Below are 7698 nucleotides of genomic sequence, written 5' to 3'. Positions count from 1 at the left end.
GGAGGGGGAAGTGGGCCGCGCTTGGGGTATGTGGGGAATTTTTATTGGCTCAGGGTCACGTGATGGACAGCCAGCGGTCTCCTCCTTCCGAATGGAGGGAGTCTGCATCCAGGGTTTGTCGGTATGTCATGGGACTGGAATCCAGGAGGAGCTGTTCGTTCCTTCCCCATACGGCACAGAGCTACTTGGTGCTGCCTCTGCTCTGCCTGCATTGTCCTCGCCCTTCTCCCTCCGGTATCTCCAGCCTTACAATAGATAAGCAGAATTCCTATTACTTTAATTCCCTTCACTTACAAATACAATTTTTATGGGTTTAAAAAATACTGTATACTATGATGGGCTTTTCTTAAATGTTGACCCCTCTCCCTTCCAGGGAAGATGGCATGAAGGAGAACACAATCACTGTACAGTAATCAATAAACAATAATATCCCTGCCTCAGTTCCCAAGCACTGGCTGCTTCCCTACATTTGTGGTGCTTGTGATTTCTCTGGGTAAGAGGCTAAGGGCACGCTGTGGGTGCCCACTATCGAGTGCAGAGACCTAGGTACAAACACCAGTGAAGGTTTCTGCCAGTTCTGAAGTCAGCAAACAAGCTCACTGAAGTATTTCCCCTTCTATGTGACTCATACAACAGGAAAACCGATATGCATACTGAAAAATCATAGCTTATCAGAGGTTATGACTGCAAATGTCAAAATAGACTATCACGCTAACAGTTATACCCAATAGGATTTAAAGCCAAAAATTATTTTGACTCCTGCTGCCATGATCACTAGTAATACCCAGGGAGATTTTAAAAGGCAGTTAAATGTATTTTACTGTGGTTCACAACACAATGACAGCAAAACAATTTAATCACATCATATATGATTGCCCAGAGTGACTTTCTTTATGATCAGTGGGAAAATCATAGCTGTCTAGTTATATTATTGTTAATATGGATGTGAATGGAATTTGATGAGTATCTAGAAATAAAATGGATACTGAATAATAATAAAGCATGTGTATGCTGGCAGTTGTGTTTTTACAAATTATTTTCAAAGCAAATAGGCTGGGATATGGTGTCCTAGAAGATTGGGTCAGATTTGACTCCTCTTGAGGCAAGCTTTCAAGAGTCATTTGTCTGAGCAGGGTGGCTGGGCATGGAACTCAGAAAGCTGAGAAAGTGAGAGGCAGCCTCCTTGGGGGGTCCATTTGGAAACATAGTGATCAGTTCATGGGTTTGGGGAGACATTGAACCTGGATGTGTGCTAACAACATGAAAACTGGGACATCTTAGGGGAGAGAAGACTCCAAGAGGAGGTGCTGAGAGTAATTCACTGAACTGACTCAAACACACCAGGACAGTGTTTTACATGGTCCCTCCAGGGACTAGTACAGTCATGCCCTGTGGGACTTTTGGTGTACCCAGGGCAACAGAGTTAATGTGAGACATAAAGAGACTCCATGGAAGGGTGGGGCTCCTCTGGGAGGTTTCTCTGTTTGGTGGGAGGGAGGTTGGTTGGTATAAGTTCTTGTAGAATGCCAGAGTACATTTCTTTAAGTAACAAAGTCTACATTGCAAAAAAAAAAAAAAATCTGCTCTTTGCTTTATTTAATCTATAGAGAGTTTTTTCACTTCATAACTAATCATTTATCCATGTGCTGGTGCACTTTGACAAGGCAAAAAGTCCTAACATTTTGCAATATGAATGCATCCAGAGAAATAATGGAAGATTAGGTGCATCCATTCTCTGAAGCATATTCTAATAGAGACACGATAAAATTAGCCTAAATAGCCAGCAAAATGGGTTCACTAAATTTGGTAACTTACATTCTTATGAGGGACTATTATGCATCCATAAAAAAGATGTTATAAAAAGTTATGAAATTGTATGAAAATGTATTTCCAGTAGAAGTAAAAACAGCAAGCTCAAAAAGTATGTTATATAAATCAATTTTATTAAAAAATGCATTATATAGAAGGCTAGAAAAATGTAGGCAATTATGAAGTGACTAATGATCAGCAGATCTTTTTAATTCTCTTCCTAATCTTACAAAGAACCATAAAAAAAACCCTAAAAAATAAGTGAGACCAAAATTTCAAGCTCTTCAGTTTTTTGATAGTGGCTTCTGTCAATGACAAATAAATTATTTGTGGAGATTTACTGTAGTCCTGCATTCTCAATGAAGTTGACTTCACCCCCCACCAGGAGGAGAAAGTTGGTTCTTAGGGTGCAAAGAAATCCTAGCTATCACAATGGTTTGTGGCCTGCCAAAGTACCACAGTCTGTAACCAGATGCACAGTATATCTGTTGTACCAAAATTTTAAAGAGGAGGAAAGGCAACAAGTTGAAAAAAACAAAACTATAAAGGCTCCTTTCTGGGGCAGATATGGAAAAAAGTTTGAGAAACATTGGCCTGGCATGGCCTAACATTTTTAGAAATAGGGTTGGTAAACTGAGGTATAGCTAGGGTTTTTGTCTCCCCTTAAATAGACTAAAGTAATTGGAAGACCAAGTAAATTATTTTTTATAAGAGGCTCCTGGGGCCAAGTGTCCCAAGCTGACCATAAGGTAGCATGTCATCTGTTACTCCACCTGGTCTCCAAGAGTGAGGGACACCAGGATGCGGGCAGGCTGGTCTCTGTACCAAGGCTGCATGCCCCTCTCTCTGCCCTTTTCAGAAGGCCCTTGCAAATACAAAGCAGTCAGTTCCTCTCATCAGCCCTGCCAGGACACACAGAAGTGTATTAAAAAGAATGTCGTGTGCCCTGTTGGGACATCCAGTCGGAGTCAGAGAATCTCCCTGATAGGTATCTCTGAGCAAAATGCTGTCCTGGGGCTGTGCCAATGGCGCCTGGCTGTCTCATTTGCAAGGCGGCAATTGAGTGATAATTGCAGGATCCTATTTTGAGCAACACTACAGCAGAGCTTGATAAAGTTTGTAACTATTTAGATAGAAATCTGAGAACTCTAAACAATTTATTTACAAAGAAAGACACAGAGAGGTTTTAACTACCTCATAAATCAGCTCTCCTTGACCACAGAGACAGCAGATAGGGGGTTCTTAGGGGAGTCAATTAGCCCCGGACAGGGATTTTTCTCTGGGATGGATGCTCTTTGGCATACGGCTTTCATAATCACCAGACTGGGCCAGTTACCAGCACTAAACTTAACAAGAAAAAGCCCTGGGGCTTCACTTTGAGGGTGGGGGTAGGAGTTCCTAGGGAATATTAGAGATAAGCAAGAAGCGTGCTGAGCAGAGAAACTGGGTAAGTACCAGAAGAGAGTACTTAGCCCAGGAATTCTCAGCCTCGCCACTATTAACATTTGGGGCCCCTTTTTGTTGTGGGGACTGTCCTGTGCATTCTAGAATTTTTAGCAGCATCCCTAGTACCTCCTCCCCACTAACTGCCAATAATCCCTCTCTGCCTCCCAGTTGTGAGACCGAAATTGTCTCCAGATGTTGTTCAATGTCCCTTGAGATGGAGTCAGAATTCACCCCCACTCCTTTGAGAATCACTCTTAGACAATGACATTCCTTGGGTTTTCAATGTAGTTTTTCACAGGTTAATTTTTTTTTTCTAAGTGTAGATGGATATTCGGATATCATTGCCTTCTCTCCTCTCAGACCTGAGTGCCCCGCTATACGATTACATATTGGCTAATTCTTCCATCTTTAACTTGAAGCTTTGAAAGGAAACAGCTTTTATCTTCTCTGTTACATGGAGCGGGGGTGGGATGGGTTTGAAGATCTATTGCTTTGCATGCAAATTTTAATCCCTCAATCACCATCCCACAGTTTCAGGGGAGATGCTGAGAATCCACCAGGCTTTCCAGTCTTGACCTTAGGGCTGTAAACAGACTGGAGGAAACCTGGAAAGGTCATTTCCTTTCCCTTAGACATAATATCCAGGTTTTAGTGCAAGATAATTTCAGGGTTTTCTCAGCCTTTTAGCTCAGAGGAAGTAAAGAATGCTCTCAACTGTAGTTCTGTCCACCCTGCCTGGGTCCATAATGCAAAGGATCTTTTCCATTAATCTACCATTAGCATATTGTTGTCCATGTTCGGATTTCTTCTTTGTCTTGGAAAAAAAAAAAAGGAAAAGACAAGAAATGAAAAAGTTTTGCTGCCAGCTTATTTTTAAGTCAGGGCAAAATGAAAAAGCTCAGTATTTTGGTAAAGTTCACAGCAAAATATAGCAAAAGTATTCTTTCATTTTGAGTAGCAGTCATTAAAAGGAACTCAGACATTTGCTTTTCCTCTGTGAGCTCTTAATTGTCTAATGACAAAAGAGAATGTGGTCTCCATCCATGCCCTGTTATGTCTATGATTTGTGCAAGGTCCGTTTCCAAAGTAACTTCTTATCTGGCGGAGATGGCTTTGCGTGTCGACTCCACTCACTGTTAACACAGTGCCATAAATTATATGGCTCCAGCTTTTTCTCATAGTCTAATCATTTCCCTGGGAAAAGCAGTGCCCTGCTGGGTCTTGCCCTTCACAGAATGTGTAAAAACACATGCCAAGCTCCAGCACAACAGGAGGACGGTAAGCTCTTCCATTCATCTCAGATGATGCATCCTACATCACACAAAGCTGTTTTCCACTGTTCAATCTCCATATAAACTATTTCCTTACCTGTTAGGAAGCAAAATCGTAATAGGCAAATATAGGCTGAAATGTCAAACTGCAGTCATCGAAAGTAAAGTCGGCGTTCTTCCACCTTGGGAAGGGTAAGGTATGAGAGATGGCCAGGACCTAAAGGAATCATTTCTTCACCACCATTGTTATTTGGATTAAGAAACTGACAGAGAAAGAGGAGGAAGCAAGGGTTCCCCTTGAAGCAGCTGGCTAATGGCAGGGTTGGGACAAGAACGTACCACAGCTCCCTCCAACTCTCAAGCTCTTTTCTGTGCAATTTACTGCCTGTGCCTGGCAAGGAGACTCCATGCTCCTGCCTCAGGGCCTTGGCACCGTCGGCGATTCATGTCTGCAACCATCTTTCCCCAAACAAACAGTGTCCTCATTCATTCACCCACTTTATGTAGGTCTCTCTCTGTTCAGATGTCCTCTTCTCAGAGACCACCCTGTCTGCAATAGCAGCCCCAGCCTGTCCTCTTTGTCTCGATTAGCTTGCTTTTTATCATAACACTTACCTCTGCTTGGCATTGTATTTATCTGCCAGATGGGGCACCAAGATGATCTGCCAAAAGCAGATCATAAACATTTGGGTCAGGAAAGAAAGGCTCTGTTACATACCTACAAAACCGCAGTTATCAATAACTTAGAAATGGGTAAGGATTACAAAAAAATGGAGATCTCCCAGTGATCAAACAAATACAAATAAAATGATAAGATCCTGTGTTCCCCAGGACTTATATCAGGGTCACCAGCGAGCTTCAGCTGCCAAGTCAATTCTTGGTTGCCTTAAAACGTTCTCCTCTGTATTCCTGGGACACCCACACATCCCTCGTATATTAGTCAGAGAAACACCCCAATAGAATATATAATGAGAGAAAGTGTTATTTTAAAGAATTGACTCATGTGATTATGGAGGCTGGCAGGTCCGAAATCTGCAGGGTGGGAGGGAGGCTGGAGATCCAGAGAAGAGCAGCTCAAGTCCCAAGGTCCTCGGAGGCAGAATTCCTTCTTACTAAGGAGGGCAGTCTTTTTTTTTTTCTACTCAGGTCATCGATGAATTGGAAGAGGCCCACCACATTATGGAGAATGATTTGCTGTACTCAAAGTCCTCCAATCCATTGTTAATCTTATCCAAAAACATCCTCACAGAAACGTCTAGAATAATGTTTGACTAAATATCTGGGCACCATACCCCAGCCAAGTTGGCACATAAAAATTAACCACTTTTAATCTTAAAGATAAAACAGTAATTTTACCAGCAAAAACGGGTTTATTGGGGAATAGCAGAGCATTGGAACTTGGGATATGCAAGCTACAGCAAGTCAGGGAACAAAGCAGAGGTCTGCGGTCTTATAAAGCAAGGGGCCGAGTTGCGAGGGCTAAGCAAAAAGTCCACTGGAGTAAATTGGGAGTCCTGTGCATCATGGCTTCTCATTGGCTGAGTTGTGACCGTCTCTTATTGGCTGCGCTGTTGCAGGGAGGTGGGAGGCAGAAAACGTCTTTTCTTACCTAGTAGTAAATAGCTGAAACAGTATCAACCTGTAAAGTGTCTCTTCTGGTGAGGTCTGCAATTGAGAAGTGGTGGGATGTGAGAGCTTGCCCTGCTGGCCTCCCAACACCGTGTCAGTGAGGTTTCCCTTTATTAATTTTCATACCATCACACCTGGTTTCTTCCTCTCATACCAAATGCTTCATCTCAGTCTCCTAAACTTAATCGTCCTCCACCAAAATTATTGGAATGTCCCACGTTGGGGTGGCAGAAACAGCAAATAAAAATACAGGACATCCTGTTAAATTTTAATTTCAGATAAACAACACATTTTAAAAATATAGCTATGTCACAAATATTGCATGGGAAATACTTATACTAAAAAATTATTCATTGTTCATTGGCATTTCAAATTCAGTGAGTTTTCTTAGCCATCTTAACTGCTCAACATAGAGTCATTTTCAGAAATATAATTTCCCTTAGTCTACACCATGTGCCAGAGAAAATACATGAAAATTCACTGGATCATGTTCTGTTTAACAAAATTCTTCAGAAGTGGTTAATTGTAATTAAAATCGAAAACCTCCACAAGTCTTTGTGCCTTCTGCCACTGCCTTGAGGCCTCATGGGCATTCTTTAGCTTAGGTTTTCTCTATCCCAAGCTCACCAACTCCCGCTGGCCTTAGGCTTTGGCACATCCTCTTCCTTCTGCATAAGAAACTCTTCCTTGGGCTAAGACTGCCCTTTGCCCTCTAGCTGCAGCTCCGGTGCTGCCTTCCCAGAGAGGACCTCCCCAGCCACTCCAGGACACCGAACTGTACCTTCTTCCTTCATCTGCAAGGCATCGGCAGCACCAGTGGTTCCCCCACTGGAATCTAGGCTTCCTGAGGGCACAGATTCTTCACAGTTCTCCCTTCTGCCCATTCCCACACCTTCATTTCTTCCAATGTGTTGATCAACTCTTGATTTTCAATTTATATTATCAGAAAAAAATTCAGCATAATCAGAAATGACTTATACTAGGCACTCTGAAAAACTGTTGGTAAGAACTTTAATTGGGAAGAGCCTCTCCAAAGCAGTTTGCCAGTATATTTTAAAGGTCTTAAAATGTTCATGTCTTTGTCTTACTGATTAGAAATTTAGAAATCTGTTCTCAGGACATGACCCACAAGATGGGCAAGGATTTATCTTAAGGATGTTCTTTGTGGAGAAAATATATCAAGAAATTCAAAGTCTAGCAATAGAGAAATGAATAAAAATAACAGGACGTGTCTGTAGAATGGAACGTCCAGGTTTTACAAATGATATTTCCCTTTTCGGATTGAGTCAGGGCCTTCTCTGTCTTTCTCCTGGCACATTAAAACTTTTATTAACACAAAAAAAAATATACAAAAAGATTTCAATGTGAGAACAGATTAGGACACTGTATGACTGTTTGCCAGATCTAAATGGAATTTCTACCTTTATATCTGTAAAGAATATCACATCATGAAGGTGAGAGTTTCTCCCACTGTCAGGACCTGGTTCTGCTAGGAAAATTGATACCTTGAGATTACACTAAGCTAACTTATACTACAGTGTTA

This window comes from Manis pentadactyla, chromosome 1, assembly GCF_030020395.1.
Source record: "Manis pentadactyla isolate mManPen7 chromosome 1, mManPen7.hap1, whole genome shotgun sequence".
NCBI lineage: Eukaryota > Metazoa > Chordata > Mammalia > Pholidota > Manidae > Manis > Manis pentadactyla.
Note: the sequence above shows the minus strand (reverse complement) of the source record.